Source organism: Rhinopithecus roxellana, chromosome 14, assembly GCF_007565055.1.
Source record: "Rhinopithecus roxellana isolate Shanxi Qingling chromosome 14, ASM756505v1, whole genome shotgun sequence".
Taxonomy (NCBI): Eukaryota; Metazoa; Chordata; class Mammalia; order Primates; family Cercopithecidae; genus Rhinopithecus; species Rhinopithecus roxellana.
This window is the reverse complement of record NC_044562.1, coordinates 19,732,607-19,751,489: the sequence shown is the minus strand read 5'-3', so window position 1 is coordinate 19,751,489 and position 18,883 is coordinate 19,732,607. Positions and strand designations below refer to the sequence as shown.

Here is an 18,883-nt window from a genome sequence, read left to right as displayed (position 1 = left end):
AAGGTCCTGTTGCAGAGGTCGCTTCTGCTCTTGCATCCCATTAAATCTGAACTATAAGCAGGTAATAACCAAACTGCCAAAATGCATAATGAGGCAAAATATCAGAATTAATAGACCTAACTTTGGCAATGCATAAAATGTAATACATGATATTTTCCGAGCTATAATTTCTAGATTCTAATGATGGGGAAGAAATGATTAAGCCTTTGTAATACCAGCTATAATAAAGAAGAAAGAGAAAGCCCATTGGCTAATGGTATTCTGCTTACAGTGAACCAGCAGGCCCATTTATTAAACGCTGTATGCTTGCTGCATCAGATCAATTCATCTGCTTAAGCCATATTTTTTCACATCATAGAACTAACCTGAAACTATTTTCCACATTTTATTTTAGACTTTTCAGCCGTGTCAAATAATGTCTACTCGAACCAAGAGCAGCTCTGGGGGAATGGACTGAGTAAAATGGGAGGCCAGACCTGAGCAAGGGTGCCAGCCTCTCCTGGGACTTGTGATTCAAAGGCAGTAGCAGTGTGACGCTTTAGCCATGGCCTGTTTTTCTTCCTTAAACTCTCTGCCACCCATGTCCCTGGCAATGCCCATGTCCTCTGCAGCATACAAACAGAAGGATGAAATGTCAACTTTAAAAGGCATGAAAGAGGCCCATTCATAGGGTCATTAGATATAGTAAGTCAAAGCTAATAGGGTTGCTTTGAAGTGTGGACACCTGCATCAGTATTACCTGGATGATGGTGGGGCCCAGGTAACTAACTTCCCTTCCATACTAGTTTAGAAAATGTATGGGCTTCAGCCTGCCTCTTCTGTACTTTTACAGAAAACTCAATATGGCCAATCAGCAATTCATGCAACATTTATCAAGCACCTATGATGTGCCAGGCACGATGCCCATAAGAGGGGTCAGGAAGATGAATAAAGCCTTATCTGGCCCTTGAGAACCTCACAGTCCAATCGAAGAGTCAGAGACGTTAACTTGGACTTGCCATGAGCAGTCAGCTCATCAATTACATGCCCTGCTGGTAGGCATGTCAGCTATTAGGATCCTTTGTTTGATTGAGGTTACCCACCCCAACACCTTTATATTAAACTCCCTTACATTTTTTAGTGCTGAGGGAGAGAATGGATTTGATCATGGAAAACAGGAAATGAGATTTTGAGCAGGTGTTGGGACCAGCCTCTTTTAGAATGATAGTGGCAGCTTTCGGCAAAACAAAGACAGCAATTCCGGATGTCTTCACCAGGAAGAGCTGGTCTGGGAGTTTTCCAATGGGAAACGGAGCCAGCTGAGCAAGCATCACCCTAGTGTTGGCCCTGTTCTTTGCAGGTGGGTGGGACAAGTTGCTCACCTGCTCTGGACACACACCCCTCATGCCTTAAGGGAGGAGATGAGGTCGCATCTCGAAAGGCCTCCTCCAGGTTGAAGACTTAGGATTCTATTGACGGCCACTGAGCTTGCATTGGCAGTTTTCAGAAGGTCCAGGGAAGAACCGAGCCGACCAGAGGTCAGCCCCTCCCTCACTAATACCCATGCTAAGTGGGCAAAGGCATCCAGGGGGAATGGGAGGGTGCTTGAGGAACCCAAATGCGACAAAGCCCCAGAGGAGAACTTACAAATTCTGGGCAGTGGGTAGGGGACATTATATGACCTAGCACCATGCTGGCCACAGAGGGGACACAGGGGACTCGTGATACTTACAGAGGAGTGGAGAAGAAGACACAGGCAAGGAAGGGAAAGAAGGGGGGAATTCGTGTTTGGTGTTAAGAAGGAAGTAAAATTGACTATTATGTTAGTAATTTGTCTGAGTAGCAGTCAATTTAAAAAGTTTTAATACAGATTTTAATAGAGATATTAGTATTACAGGAAGAGGGAGTGTCTTATCAAACAAACAAAAAAAAAACAGGCTGGACACGGTGGCTCACGCCTGTAATCCCAGCACTTTGGGAGGCTGAGGCAGGCAGATCATGAGGTCAGGAGATCGAGACCATCCTGGCTAACATGGTGAAACTCTGTCTCTACTAAAAATACAAAACATTAGCCGGGAGTGTGGCGGGCGCCTGTAGTCCCAGCTACTCGGGAGGCTGAAGCAGGAAAATGGCATGAACCCAGGAGGCGGAGCTTGCAGTGAGCCGAGATCACACCACTGCACTCCAGCCTGGGCGACAGAGTGAGACTCCGTCTCAAAAAAAATAAATAAATAAAAAATACAATAAGTAAAACAAAGAAATAGCCTTAAAGCAGGTTTTCTCAACTGTGGTGCTTTTGACACCTTGAACTGGATAATTTTTTGTCGTGGGGGGCTCCCCTGTATGTTGTAAGATGTTTAGCAGCATCCTGTATCCTTACTTACTAGATGCCAATAGAATCCCACCTTCCAAGTTATGCCAACCAAAACCATTGCTAACATCCCCTGGGGAAAGATCATCTCTGATTGAGACCACTGCCTTAGAGGAACAGTGCATTTCACACTATCAAAATTATTTTTAAACCATGCAACTCCATGAATAAATCTAAAAGGCAACACTATCATGAAGGAAGAAATGCACAACATACTATAAAGGACTAAATCCCTTATTATAGAAAGAATTTTTAGGATCAATACAAGATAAACGCCTCAATAAAAAGGGCGAAGAAATAAACAAGCAATCTACAAAACAAGCAATCTACAGAATCATGCCATTTTATATAATCTTAAACACAAATAAAATGTTATATATTTATTTGTATGTATATTTACTGGAGGATGGAAAGGAGGGAGTGAGGAAAATAGAAAAGGAAAGAATGAAGGAGGGAAGCAGATAACTAGAATGGGCCGTTGTTTTAGTGATTTATCTAAGCAGCAGAATCAATCAGGGAACTTTTAAAACACAGATTCCCCGGCTCCAGGCCGTTCATCAGAAACTCTAAAGGTGAAGCCTAGAAACCTGTATCTTTCAACATTTCCCACATGATTCTGATGTACCTGGTCCCAAAACCAAAATTTAGAAATTGTAAATATAAACTAGAGGTTGGCAAATTACAACCACAGGTGAAATCCAGTTTGTTTTTGTAAATAAAGCTTTATTGGAATACAACCACGGAATACAACCACAGCCACCTGTTTGTGTGTTGACTGCTTTTGCAACACACCAGCAGTTGAGCAGTGACAACTGAGAGCACCTGCCCCACAAAGCCTGTAGGATATTTGTTATCTGTCCCTTTAGTTTGCCAATCCCTGATCTAGACAGTACAGACTTTGGGGTTCACAAAAGAAGGAAAACAGGTAGGTGGGGTCACCTGGAAAGACTTCAAAAAAGAAAACTATCTTGAACAGCGCCCTACAAGTTTGATAGCAATAAAATCTGTTTTCTCCCCCCATGCAACTCCCTAATTGGACTGGTGGGCACCAAGTGATTAAATAACAGAAGGACCTTTGGCAAAACAACGTAAAGGACCAGACATTCTTTTAGTCATAATTCTGTGCAGGAAGGTTGCAGAATAAATCTTGGTACTATGAAAAGAATGTTCATCTAGATAGTCCACCTTGGAGCAAGAACACAATGAAGGGTCATACCCCCACCTTTCCTTCACTAGAAGAAATATGGAAATTCTCCCTCAACCTTTCCATCCATCGGCTGAACTAAATGGAGATGAATGATGAGCAACCTATGCCAAGGCTAAATATAGAACGAGGTGGACCCATGGAAGACAGTGGGTGGGGAAAGGTCACACAGACTAAGGGGATACTGAAATAGCAGGAGAGTGTCCATGTCTGCCAATTGGAGAGACTAAAACAAAGATGACTCCAGAATTTAGAGCTTAGGGTTACTGGAGAAATGAGAATGAACAATTGCCACCCTGAGGTACCATGATAGGGGAGAGAAAGACTGGGGTTCCAGTCTCATTTGCAGGTGATTTTGGACTAGGCAAGAAAGCTTCCTGGGGCTCAGCACCCTCAACTGTAAAAGGAAGGGATGGGACTAGAACGTTCTAAAGGCCTTTAAGTTCTTAATATTGTGTTTCTATGTCCGAAATAGGAATTGCACTGGTTGTAAATGTCATCTTCCTTCTGAAACGCAAATGAACAATGTTGGGGTCCAACTGTCACAGTATTTTTGTCTCAAAATGAAATTTTTCCCACCTTCTTTAATAAGGATTTCAACTATATTCCAACACCAACTGCTTACTCACTGGGAATAAAAATGTAAAAAAAAAATCACTATAATGCTTATGCCAGTGGTAGACTCAGCCAAGAAATGCATCCCAAGACTTTTTTTCCAAATCCAAATAATAAAACTGCTCATTCATTTTACTGAAACAAGAACTATATGTCTTAGTGAAATACACATTCCATGTTTTGATATGTCTTTACTCCTGTCTTAGAAACTCTACATCAATTCAAAAAAAATTCCAAGATTAATTTGGTCAGTCCATTATTCCCCTCAATTCTGAGTCAGCTTTCTTGAAACCAGCTTGTCCTGATTTTTGTATGTGAGTTGAGTCGCATTTGTAAGTAGGCTAAAAGGAAATTATAAGCAGAATTGAAACATGTGGCTATAAAATGAATCCATTAAAAATAAATTCCTACTTATTGTTTCCCTACTTTTTCATGCTGCATTCATACTTTTTCATATTTCATTAAAACATACTGCATTTGGAAATTACCTTGAAATCTCAGTACTTTCGCTTTAGTCTAATCAACACATAGTGATAAGTCATAGTGATGAATCTCTAAGCTCTGCTCACCTACAGATATATCAACAATTAAATGAATTGTTCTTCAAAAACCTGATCTGCCCTTTGTCCCTTGGTTTCCATATTTAACTAAGTCCTAAGAGATAGCACTCAACTGCACTTACTGACATAGGCACACCAGCCTCAAATGAAATGTTATTTATTTTTTTTTTTTTTTACTTTTAGTCATTCAAAGACCAGTTTCTTGAATTAAAAACTTGCAGAACAATTCCAGTGCATACATTTTTGTTTCGCCTCTCATCAGAGACACTCATACATCCTATCAAACTCTTTTTTACAAAACAACAATTCCATCAATACAGGAAATATGTCGACTTCTGCCTCTTTTGTACGCAGGAAAAGAAGTCTGCAGGCAAACAGGGAATTAAACTTCCTGTGAAGATTGTATGATCATCTCCACCAATGCAGAAAAAACACTTATTGAATTTAACATCTAGGTAGAGTGCAGACTTTTAGCAAACTAGGAATAGAAGGAAACTTCTTTTATCCAATAAAGAGTGTCTACAAAAAACCTTGAGCAAATATAATAGTTATATTGGTGAAAGGGAGAACAGTTTCTCTCTGAAATTGAGAAGAAAGCAAGGATGTTTGCTAACACCACTTCCATTGAACACTGCACTAAATGTCCTACACAGTACAATGAGGCAAAACTAAAAAGACAGTATAAGGATCCAATAAGAAAATAAGCTGTCAATTTACAGACTATATGATTATTTATGCAGATAAATTATTAAAATATGGAACTTTGGCAAGTTTGCTGCATGCAAGGTCAAAATTTACCAAAAAATAAAAATATTTTGCATCTCTATGTATCAGCAGCAAACTAAAGATAATTTTCTCAAAGGGGCTGTTTATAATAGATGAAAAAAATTAAATTCCTGGTAATAAATCAAATTTTAAAAGTGCATGATCTCAACAAAGAGAATTGTAAAAGGGGAATATTCTAGTTATGAATTAGAAAACTCAGTATTAGAAAGACTCAAATTTTTCTTAAAGTAAGCTACAAGATTCAATGCTGCTGCAACAGAAATCACAACAGTTGTGTGCTTCTGTAAAATGGCCCACGGTAGCACAGACACGCTTGAGTAAGAACAATGTGGGAGGGCTTGCTCTATTAGAAAGCAGGAATTTTAAAGCTATAGTAATTAGGATAGCATGATATTGGCAGAAAGATGAACAAATAGACCAATGGAACAGAGAGACAAGAAACAGAAAGGATCACGCAGGGACACTTGACTTCTAGAATAGAGTCTTTTCAATAAACTGATATCCAATGAGAAAAAACAAATGAAGATTTTTCTCTCTCTCAAGCCATATACAAAAATAAACTCCAATTGGATTGTAGATTCAACTGAAAGGTAAAAAATTAAGCTTCAAAAAGATAATAGAAGAGAATATCTGTGTAACCTTATAGTAAACAAATATGTAATAAACAGAACACAAAGAGCACTAACTGTAAGAATATTAATGAGCTGGATGACAACAGTTACCTTATACTGATAAAATATATTACACAGCCATGAAAAAGAAAGAACTATAGCCTTATACAACAAGTAGAACAAATTCCCCCAAACACAGGGCTTTTTCCACTTGTGTAAAGATTGTAAACAGCAAAAGTGACCCATGCGAGAAGTCAGAAGAGTGGTTAACTTTGGGGAGCTGGGAGAGGTGGAGATGAGGAAGCTGCTGGAGGGCAACATGGTCAACCTTGATCTGAGTGGTGGTTACACAGGTGTTCATTTTATGATAATACATTGAGCTGTACATATTTTGGGGGGCACTTTTCTGTATATATTTTGTGCTTTGCAATTTTTGAAAACTGTCTTTAAAACACCTACCATGTACACATATCTGACATACTGTCTGTTCCTTGATTGTCATATTTAACAAAGATGATGAAACTAATTTGCCTCTACCCAGAAGTAACCATAAGGTTCCTTCCTGACTTTCCTCCCAGGCAAGAATGGCACACAGATTCCAGAGTGACTCTCCCTCCAGCACAGTGACCACAGGGACCAGGAGAGCCAGCAGAAGCCAAAATCCAGCAGCTTCTGTGCCCCTCTAATGAGTTTGACCTTCCTCCTAGAAGACACAGAAAGCCAATGAAACATGCCAGCCAGGGGTGGAAACTCAAGTCAGAGTAGCACTTTGAAAATAAATTTTCACTTTTGTTGGGGACCCCAAACATTTTAAATGTTCTCTTTTTTTTTTTTAAATAGGACAAATGACATGCTCTTTATTTTTAAAGAATAAATAAAGAACAAATGACACCAACGTGGGGTAGCAGAAAGTTGGAAAACCAGGCACGTAGTAGGCTCTCAAAAAATATTTCTTGTCTGAAACAAAGAAGAGACCCCACTGCTTTCTAGATCATTCTTTATTCAGAACATTTCCTACCAGGAAGAGTGTTCTTCTGTATCTGCTAGGCTTGGTGGCCTGGGATCCTTAAGAGAAGTCGGACAGAGAAATCTATCAGTGTCTGTGAAACCAGGTGCAAGAGCAGAAAAATCAGGGTCACCTTGTTTAGTAAAAGTGGGGGGGAGGCTTTGGGTTGAGCCGTCAAGTGCCAAGTGTTCCTGTGTACCTGCCTGGCCTCTTGACTACTTTGATGTGTGTTTTTCTCTCTGCAGGCACACAAAATTCCCTCTGCTCTCTTTTCAGCTTTTCTAACCTTACTTGGAAACAGCTGCTCTAATTTTAATAGCCATCTGCTCCCGGGAATAGGACAAAAATCAGTGGCTCTGCAGATAAATCTAAAGTCTTCGGGTATCCAACCTCATTTATCTGGAGATAAGCCTTCTATATACAGCAGGCTTCGTATAGGCAGCTACACTAAGAAAAACACTAAAAAGGAAAATGAGTAAAACCTCAAGCCACCAACAGAGCAGGGGGCCCTAGATATCCAGCACCAATTGTTTTAAAATCGATAAGAGCCAAAGACCTCCAAATTGCACGTGTGTTCAGACTGTCTCATTGCAAGATTGAAAAGAGGATCTTTGGTTGTCTAGCAAATCTGCTCAAAGGCCAGGGTTGTTTTATTTTATTTTATTTTTTTCCATGAGGAAGCTGAGAGGACCTTTGTAGGTGTGAAAGACAAAATAAACAAAAGAAAAAAGTAATAACAGAACAAAAAACAGGGCTGAAAGTGGAAGAGGTCATCCGTAAAAGCCCTACCAACTAGAAACAGTCACGGATTGTGAAGCAGAGAAACAAGGATGGTCACAACAGAGACCCGAGTCTCTGCAGCCTAGGAGTTCAGACAGGAAGCAAAGGGATGAGGGCAGAAACCCACCACCACCTTAATTGTGCAGCTCTGTGGACACAGGACAGCTATACAGGGAAGCAGAAGAAACCTGTACAATTGTATCTAATGAGGTAGTATGGCAAAGGTACTGTAGCTTTGAAGACACTCTACAATACTGATCATTCCAATTATCTCTTTTAAATGCAAATATTTAGCATTTCCAATTAAGGCATAAAATTAGAAGGCTAGAAGAACCCACTGGGAAAACTGTCAGAAAAGTATAGCCATATAGAACTAATGGCTTTTCAAGCAAACAATTTTTGAGCAGAGGATCCTCTGAACTGTTTCAGAATGTTGATGAAATCAATCCCATTTAATAATGCTTTCCATGTTGAACTATGTGAATTGTTAGTATATAAAGATTATAGACACCATACCAGCCTGGGCAACATGGTGAAACCCCCTCTACAAAAACAAATGCAAAAACTAGCTGGGCATGGTGGCACGCACCTGTAATCCCAGCTACTCGAGGGGCTGAGGAGGGACGATTGCTTGAACCTGGGAGGCGGAGGTTGCAGTGAGTCAAGATAGCGCCACTGCACTCCAGCCTGGGTGACAGAGCAAGACCCTGCCTCAAAAAAAAAAAAAAAGATCATAGACACGTGACTTATCTTGCATATGCAAATGCCATAGGCATTCATACAACAAAAACTTCGATGGAAAATTTCACTATTCAGGATTTTAATTGAACTGATGGCCAGGCCCTTCTCCAGTGAAAAAAAATTAGATAAAATTAAACATGCTTTGATTCGGAGGTAAACTTTAAAAAGGGATGGAAGAAAGGGGGGATCCTCAAGTTTCAGGAATGATAAGAAAATTCACAACCAGAGAACTCAGCACATGATGACACTGCATTGACCACACAGCCTACAGAGCTGGAAATAAGACCTACAGTTCTGGGAACTGGGGTTCTAAAAATCACATGGGAGTGTTCTAGCTCTTTTAGAATCTGTCTAGCAGGCTTTCTGGTTTTTACAGGAAGCCCCCCGCCCTCCACACACATACACACACTCAAATGGGGATGGGAAATGGGGCCTTGGGCACAGGAAAGGAGAGGCAACTATAACTGACCCCACACATGAAGCCTCTTAGAGCCTCATGTCTGTTTAGAGAGGGCAGAAGGGACACTAGATAAATCCACCAGCAGGCCTGGGGTAACAGCAGAAAAACTGAAATCTCTACAGTCTTTGGATTAAAAGAAAAATCCCATGAATAATTAAAACCTCCCATATGAATGTCCCCTGTGATTAACAACATCTCCTTCATGTGGACATCCTAAACCAAAAATTCACATTAAAAACGTGTTTAGGGCCAGGCACAGTGGCTCACATCTGTAATCCCAGTACTTTGGGAGACCAAGGCAGGCGGATCACTGGAGATCAAGAGTTCGAGACCAACCTGACCAACATGGTGAAACCCTGTCTCCACTAAAACTGCAAAAATTAACCGGGCATGGTGGTGTGCTCCTGTAATTCCAGCTACTCGGGAGGCTGAGGCAGGAGAATCACTTGAACCCACAAGGTGGAAGTTGCGGTGAGCCAAGATGGTGCCATTTGCACCCCATACTGGGCAACAAGAGCGAAACTCCATTTCGAACAACAGCAACAACAAAATGTGTTTAGGATCAGTACAGGAGTGGAGTGACACTTTTCACAATACAGGACACGTGGGACTCACACACATGCATGTGTACACACAGACTCTTATCATAATCAGCGCACAGTAAAAATTACAAACCATACAAGGAAAGAAGCCACCATCAGCACTTAGAACTGTGGATAAGGGTCAACAAAACCTTTTCCACTCCTGCATGAATATGTATTTATGCATTTTAAGATATGTAAGATGCTTAAAGGAGATCTAAAACGTTTTTATAATTCCTCACAACTTCTTTAATTAACTGACCTGATTAACTGTCCTGATACCTTTGATAAGAAGACTTCTACTAAAGATATTAATAGCTAAGATTTCTGAGTGCTTATGCTATATCTGGCATGGTTCTTGGCGTGTTCCCTATATTAATCCACTTAATCTTCACTATCACCCTGTGAGGCAGGTACTGTTATCTGCATATTATCTCTCAGGTTCAGAAACTAACTTGTTCACGGTCCCTCAGCTAGTAACATAATGAGAATACTAATCCAGGTAGAACGGTACAATTCCAATCAAAATCCCATGTTTCTTTTTTGTTTTCTGACTTATCAAATTGATCCAAAATACAAATGAGAGATGAAATGCCAAATATTTTCAAGATAATTTGAAGAAGAATAAAGACACATGACTTTATTCCCCCCAGAAATAAAAACTTATTATAAATCTATAACTACATTGAACAATGTTTCAGATGAGAGAGCAGAGATTTGCCATGTAGAGAAACTTCGAATATAACAGGGAAGGCATTAAAAATTAGTGTAGGAAGGATGGGCGCAATAGCTCACGCCTGTAACCCCAGTGCTTTGGAGGGCCGAGGTGGTCGAATCACTTGGGCCCAGGAGTTCAAGACCAGCCTGGCCAACATGATGAAACTCCACCTCTACTAAAAATACAAAATTAGCCAGGCATGGTGGTACATGTATGAAATCCCAGCTACTCGGGAGGCTGAGGCATGAGAATTGCTTGAACCCGGCAGGCAGAGGTTGCAGTGAGTCGAGATCATACCACTCCACTGCAGCCTGGGTGACAGAGCGAATCTCCGTCTCAAAAAAAAAAAATTAGTGTAGGAAAGTTCAACTTTTTAGTAAGTGATACTTGAAATAATTGCTAATTGCTGACTCCTGAGACTAACATAAATATCTAACTTATACCATACATCTACACACACAATGAATTCCAGATGGATTTTGTATGACAATGTTACAAATATAACCTCAAAACTTTTAAATCAGGAGTTGACAAATTGCAGCTCACAGACCAAATGTGGCCCGTCGCCTGATCTTAATAAATCAAGTTTTACTGGAGCATGGTCACACCCATCAGCATGTCCATTGTCCAAAGCTGCTTCCCCACAGTTAAGCAGTTGCAACAGACAAGTGGCCCACAATGCCTACACTATTTACTCTCCGGCTCTTTGCTGAAAGTTTGCTGATTCCTGCTTTAGATAAAAATATAGGACAATATCTTGATGACATCAAGATAGAAAATAATCTCTTGAATAAGACTCATAAAAGGTGAATAAATTAAACCACATGAAATTTAAATGAATGAACTAGAGCTACATCTGGAAGCCACAGACACATCGCAGAAACACCGTAGTGAGTGGAAAAAAGCAAGTTGTGAAAGGATGCTGCAGTGTCACACGTGGTCTATGCATATTTTATGCCTATGTTGCAAAAATATTTTAAAAGACAGGAGCTTACAACCCAACTCGGAACAATCATTGTTTCTGGGTAGAGAGGGAGGGAAGTGGGCTGGGGAGGAGTAGGGTAGTGGCAGTGGGGGTGGCGGGCTTTAACTGTATTTGCCTGTTTTATTTTTTTCTTAATAATTGGAAACCAATATGGCAGAATGATGTTTGTTGAATCTCAGTGGCAGATGCTAATTATACTATTCTCTGTGCTTTTCTGTAGGTTTAAAATAGCTCATAATAAAGATTTTAATTAAAAACGTGATGTTGGCCAGGCATAGTGGCTCATGCCTGTAATCGCAGCACTTTGGGAGGCCAAGGCAGGTGGATCACTTGAGGTCAGGAGTTCAAGACCAGCCTGGCCAACATGGTGAAACCCCATCTCTACTAAGAATACAAAAAATTAGCCGGACGTGGTGGTAAGCACCTGTAATCTCAGCTACTTGGGAGGCTGAGGCAGGAGAATCACTTGAACCCAGGAGGTGGAGGTTGCAGTGAGCTGAGACTGTGCCACTGCACTCCAGCTTAGGGAACGAGAGTGAAACTCTGTCTCAAAAATAAATAAATAAAAACGTGATCTTCATCATTCAAGCACCTTCTCTGTTCCAGGCATTTCTGTAGCCCAGGGGCTGGCAAATTCTAACCCATTGGCCAAATGTGACCTGCAACCTGTGTCTGTACAGCCTATGAGGCAAGAATGATTTTTATGCTTTTTAAAGGTTGAAAAATCAAAAGAGTAATATTCCAAATAATCACGTAAACATTTGATAAGATTCAAGTTTCAGTGCCCATCGATAAAGCTTTATTGAAACACAACCACGATCATGCGTTTTATGTATTATCTGGCTGCCTTCACATGGCAACGGCACAGGTGAACAGTTGCCGCAGAGACCTTGTAGCTCACAATGCTGAAAATATTAACTATCTGCCCCTTTACAGAAAAAGTTTGCTAACCCTTGCACTAGGCCCTGTAAACATGCAAAGCCTCTGTTCCTGAAGTGCTGGTGGAGGGACACAATGACAAACACCATAGACAGAGCAACACTGTCACACATTGCTGCTTATGTGTATGACCAATGCAGAAAAAGGCAAGGACGATTTTTTTGCATGGATTGTACATTCTACTTTTTATAGCTTCAATAAAAATGGCTAAATAATTGTGGAGCTCTCCCAGTGAGGCAGGAGTAATGTCTGGATTGTAATATTTTTACTCTCCTCTTCTTCCACCAGGATTATAATCACTGATTCAGCCCATTGGCTAGAAATATTCAGAATGTGAAATTTTAACACATAAAAGTTTTTGTCATGAGAAAAATCAATCCATCCTGCAAAAAAATATAATAGGAATTTAAACAATGGCATAACTTTGTAGATGATTATTTTAATGTTGTTTGTGCTTTAAGTTCTGTTCGACGTAAAATATTAACATCATGCCCTGGTACCATTTGTTTTGACAATGGAAGGTTTTCAGACTTTGGAATGAGCCACGCCCAATAAACCTAAGAACAAGTTCTGAAAATAAACAGGAAGGATGAGTGTCCTTTATCAATGAAGAGAGCAAATGACACAGAAAAGGGAGCATTTGTGGCCCACTGTATCATGCTGCAGAAATCACAGGAAACACTCTAAACGACCTCCCAGCCCATGGACACGGTAGAAGAGAACGGTTTCCTGGAAAGCAGTAAGTGCACTTAGAAGAATGTTATGCAGAAAGCAACTGTTCCACATTCTTAACTGAGACCCGCATTCAGATGGCCAGTTCTATCCAGCGGGGAGCCTGCAGCTGACGTTCATGAGAATGGCTCAGGGTCATGGGAATACCATCAATGGGTGTGCACTTGCTCCATTTGGCAATGCACAGAAATGTACCATTTCCTCAACCGCCGACAGTGTACTGGAAGACCACTCACCAGGACCGGGTTCCAGGCTGCGGTCCTTTCGTGATACTTATGCATCTTAGAGAACACTAAGAGCTGCGTCCATGCCTGTCAAATGCCAATATGGCAATGTATATGCTGCTTATATCCGCAGTTCCCAAACTGTGTGCCAAAGTGCCACAGGGTGCCAAGCTGAAGGCACAGGACACCACAAATTATATGTTTTTAATTTTCAAGAGAAACACAGGATCTACAACTTCTGTCAGACATTTCACAAACTACTAGCTAGAAGTAGTTCATTGTTTCAACATTAGATCCCATTACATTTTGATGATATCATATCTTACCAAAGCTGGGTTTTTCAGCAATTGCTGGGATAATAAAAGCAAATACTCCCTGACAGTCGATGTGAACAGGAAAGGAAGTGATCAACTAAGCAGCTGTATAGTGCCCCACAGGCACACAGTCCCAGCAGAATGTAACTGTGATTACTTAAGAATAAAGCAAATGTATTTTTTTCTTTCAATTTATGTGTATTTTTTTTCAAACAGCTACAAAGTTGTTTGCACGTAAGTTGTTGGGATCTAACTACTTAATAAAAAGAACCATTAGCAATACCTTTTGACCTGAAGCACTATAAGAAATTTACCGGGATGCTAAGACCACCAGGAACCAAGAAAGTTTGGGAATCCCTGGCTTACATGAAAATGATTGTTGTGACACAATTCATTAAAAGTTTTTCATAAAATGGGTCACTTTATAAATTACATAAGAAGTAAATTTACAACGTTCTGCCACTTAACAATTGTAGAAATCTCAATAATCAGTCCTCATCTTCTAAAAGAACCAAATAGCTGGAATTTCAGGAGACTGGTAGGCAGACCATAGACAGAACAGGCTTATCGGCAAATTGATTGAAATCAACTAGGTTAGCAAAGTATGCAACTGACACAGCTCTGAAAGATCCCCACAACCACTCTGACCTTGTGAGGTTTCACCTTCGCTTTACAGAGAAGGAAACCAAAGTCCTACAAGGTTACATGCAGGGTTAGGCTCCCTAAGTGACAGAGAAGAATTTCAACCCAGTTCTTTGAACCTGTCTCCACCAGCCCTTCCTCTAAGATGTACTGACAGGAAATCATAAATAACCACCTTGAAACCTTCATCACATAGTGTCGGTGGCATGTTATACCGTCTCCATAACCACTCAGTCCTGAGTCTCTTTGAAGCCCTTTTCTTCAATATGCAGGTGAGGAGTATGAAGCTTTTGCGTTGGTAGTCTGTCACTTTTTGTTATCTTGTTGTTCCCATGTTTTGGCAGCTGGTCAATCAGAACGTGGATTAAGGCATTAGTTGCAAACTGAAGTCAACCATACTCTGGAGTCGAGCGCTACTAGGGTCAAATCCCAGCACAGCCACATAATACCTCTTAGTTCTTGAGGAGTTAAAGTAACTTATCAACTCCTCACTTTTTGAATATTTGAAATGGGGATAGTACTTTCTTTGAGGGACTGCTGAGGATTATCCGAGAGAATCTAGGACTCAGGTACAAAACTCTAATCGGGGGAATTGGGAGTTCTGGTCACCCTCATAAATATCAACTGGCCAGGTCAGAAAGGCTTCAACTGAGTCCACTGTGGGGAATCAGACATTGTGGGCATCCTGGATACACTGGGGGACCCTGGTGGAAGCCCGACTGTTAAAAGAACAAAACATCCCAGAGGGAGATTTACTGTAAAAGAAGAAGGTATCTGGTAGAGCCAACCACAGCCAGTAAAGATGCCTCAGGTGAGGCAGAACAGCTCTGGGTCCAAAACTTCCACTGATATTAACTTAGACTGACCCAGCTGTGCATGAGAGCTGTCCACGAAGAGAGCCATCCCTTGGAAAGTTGCAGTTCTATGATTCTAGAAGCCTCGCTGCGGACCCAAAGCTGGGTGGAACATGCTGGACTCACTGTTTTTTGCACTTTGCCAGAATGGCCTGGAGTTACCAGGCTATTTGGCCCAGGTTTCGCTTTGACCAATAGTAGGCACAGTGAGCTCCAAACTGGTTATCTTTGGTCTTCTGACCTAACATCTAGAGTCTGCGATAATTCTATGAAGGACTCGGTTATTTACTTTCCTTATCACATCTATACAGGTAGGGAGAGAGAACCGGATGAACTAATAAGAAATCTTAAAGTGACAAGTTCTATTACTATGTGTTAGAAAGCAAGAACTTATTCCAATACACAAAACTATTTTGGACCAAAATACGTATTTGCATATTTAAGGCAAATGTACAAGTGACTTGCTAAAATAAAACAATAGCTTATCTCTAGTTAAAATTCAGTCGCACTTGCATCCTCATTAAAACATTTGCATTGTAGAACGTCCAACATGAGATACAGTTATCAGGATCTCTATTGTGCCCAGCTCTTCGGGGAAGATTTTCAGCAAACAGCCATTAAAAATCTAATTTTGCTGAATAGAATACAGATTAACGGCCAGTTCATTCTATAAATATTGCTTCTAAAAACAGAAGTTTTGCTGGTAACAGAAAAAAATAAAATCCAAACACCAGTACCAATTACTACAGCAGCATTTTTAGTAGTTTGGCAATCAGTATGAACCACTGTAGAAAGCAAAATCAAGCATTCAAACATGTGGCTGCAAAAGAGGCAGATCACCTGAATTACAGTCATAGCAACTTAATTTATGAACAGTAACACACTCAGTACATTGTGTAGAAAATAAAATTCATGATAAATTTTCATATAATTGAGTGAGTGTTCTGTAGCAGTGCTATAAGCGTTGAAAATATGATTTCCAAACCTAAAAATAACCCTGTAAGGCAAATGTTACCAACTTCATTTTAGAGGTGAGACATCTAAGACTTAAGTTCACAAACTGCAAACATAATATATGGTGCAGGGAAGAGTCAATGCCAGAGTGTTTTTACTATACTCTACATTTCCAAAAAATATATAATAATAATTAAGAGCTAAGTTTCCTGGACATTTTTTTTCTTTTAATCATTGACTTTTCAGGAAAGACAGTTTGAGCTGGGTGAATCTTAGCATACATTTAGAAACAAGTAACTACATAGAGTATCAAGCCCTCAGATCATTAGTCTTTGTTTCAGCCACCCTTCATAACTGTCGAGCTTTAAATTCCTAATCATACATGCTAATTGAAGGACGTCATGGCACAGACAAGCAAGTTACGAGTGAGGCAAAAGTAATTTTGTTTGGCACTGAGCAGAGTTTGAGATTTACATCTGAAGAAAAGCATCTAAAAATTCAAGATCCATCAGAAAAAAAACCTGAAACACAAATAGATGCAATGTTTGTTTCTCAAGTCGCCCAGCCTTTCTGAAGTCCTCTGTCATTGGGAACATGTGAGATAGCTCCAAGCCCAGTCTCCTGGCCTTAACTCTGTCCTCCTTGCCAGCCTGTTCCCGGACTCTCGTACAGGACATTTTTATTTACAGGGTCATAATTTCCTGGGCTAGGGAGGTAGCTCTGTATTCCCCAAAGACTTTCTTGCAGTTTTTACTGGAGCTAGACAGGGCTATCTTGAGGCTACAGAATGAGGCAAAGAACAGAGCTATGAACCTGGGTATGAGAAACTGGGCTCCAGCCCTGCCTCCTCTGCAGACTGCATGGTGACTCTGAATTGCAGCTTCCTTACACAAAATCTAAAAGACCAGTGCCCACTTTCCTCATGGCTGGTTAGAGAAATCAAATGTACAGTGCAATGTGATCTTAAGTGATTATTATAAAGTTGTATTAATATTTACCTCACATTACCCAAGATACAGTTACTTGAGGTCTAACATTCTATATGTATAGTTGCTTTTATCTGCTAGGGTTAGGAACTAATCTACAAAGACTTTATCTACTAAGATTAGCAGTACCATTTATCACCAAAGTTTCATTCCTAGAAGGGTAAATGGGAATTTACAACAACGACAGAGTCCAGGCAGGACAGTTGGTGACGCCTCCCCACCCCCACTCAACGATGCATTTTCCAAGTCGTCCAAAGGGTTTAGAATTGTTCTGTAGAGGCTGGGTGTGGTAGCTCACACCTGTAATCCCAACACTTTGGGAGGTCGAGGCAGGCGGATCACCTGAGGTCATGACGGAGTTCGAGACCAGCCTGACCAATATGGAGAAACCCCATCTCTACCAAAAACACAAAATTAGCCGGGCGTGGTGGCGCCTGCCTGTAATCCCAACTACTCAGGAAGCTGAGGCAGGAGAATCGTTTGAACCTGGGAGGCGGAGGTTGCCGTGAGCCGAGATTGCCCCATTGTATTCCAGCCTGAGCCACAAGAGCAAAACTCCGTCTTTAAAAAAAAGAAAGAAAGAAAGAAGAAAAAAAAGAATTGTTTTGTAGAGGACAAAGTGTCACATTTCTTTGGTGGTCATCCCTTCACTATGAGACTAGTGGCAAAAAAAAAAAAAAAAAAATTCTATCTAAAGCTATTGCAAAGCAAACAGCCACAAGAAGTGAGGGTAGCTAGGATCCAGCTAAGAGTCTGGGTTTCTGAGGGTTTAATTCCCCAGGCAGACGTGGACCTTCATGTAGGAATCTGAATGATAAGGCCAGCATGGCATGGAATACTTTATCAAAGCTCTAAAGTGAAGGGACCCCTTTTACTGGAAAACAAGTTTCACAAACACCCAATGTTAACCTCCATTAAAGTTGCTGCTCAAATAGATACAAGTATATTTTTATTAAAAATCGCAAAACTGATCAACTTAAATTAATATAATGTGGTAGAAAATACTACTTTGCTGCAGCTAGTTGGTTGCTCGTAGGTGACCGTGCTCATGAAGTTTCTCTGGAGTGTGCCACTGATGCTACTTCCAAGGACCACCATGGGCTATGAGGCCACCATGGGCCATGTGATGTTGAATCCTCCCACATCCTCTCCTCGTTCAACCCACCACGAAACTTGTCCTGTGGTTCCAAGTGACTTTGGACCTTCACTTGGAGCAAATACATCCTTGACTTATTACTGATTATTTTTTTCTCACTGGCCAACTCTATGATCAACCCAAGCAGGCCTTATGTCTCAGAGTGGTACTCAATCATCAAGGGGTCGCTTCTGATGTAAGGTGATGGTAACCAGAGAGCACACAAACATTACACGTTATCTCAGCCAACTCACAGACCTCCCTGAGAAGACACCCACAGACAGTGTGTGTGTCCCTCTTTCCTCTTTCTGCCCTCAGAAACATTGCTGTAGAAGAAAGAACACTAACTGGGGAATCGAGAACAACTGGCACTCTCTATCCACTTGTGGTCATCATCTCCACGCTCTGGGTGTCATGGGTGAAGTGAGGGAGCTGTCTCGAATCTAGATCATCTCTAGGGCTCTTGGAAGGTCCACCTTCTATAATGCCATTAATCTCTAATACCCTGGGGTGATTCCAGGACCATCTCTGGGCAAAAGGCTCACATAGGCTAAGTGAGCAATCCTAATGTATCTTAAATCATGGTGTTTACCTGGACACGTGGCCTGTCCTGGTCTCTGGGGTGAGGCCTTTGGCATGCTTATGCAGATGGGAGGGTCTGCTACAGGTTGCTCTGGCCATGCTGTGACAACTTGCCCTGGAAAGG

General features: G+C 40.9%; 1 protein-coding gene and 1 non-coding gene across 2 annotated transcripts in view; one reads left to right on the top strand and one right to left on the bottom strand.

Annotated features, from left to right (window-relative positions):
* DNER (delta/notch like EGF repeat containing) overlaps positions 1–18,883 on the bottom strand; it is a 366,185-nt gene that overhangs the window by 240,851 nt on the left and 106,451 nt on the right. The gene's annotated exons all lie outside the window — the stretch shown is intronic.
* Positions 8,978–9,038, top strand: LOC115893344. The gene has a single exon (XR_004053358.1). It is a non-coding gene; the product is annotated as a U7 small nuclear RNA (small nuclear RNA).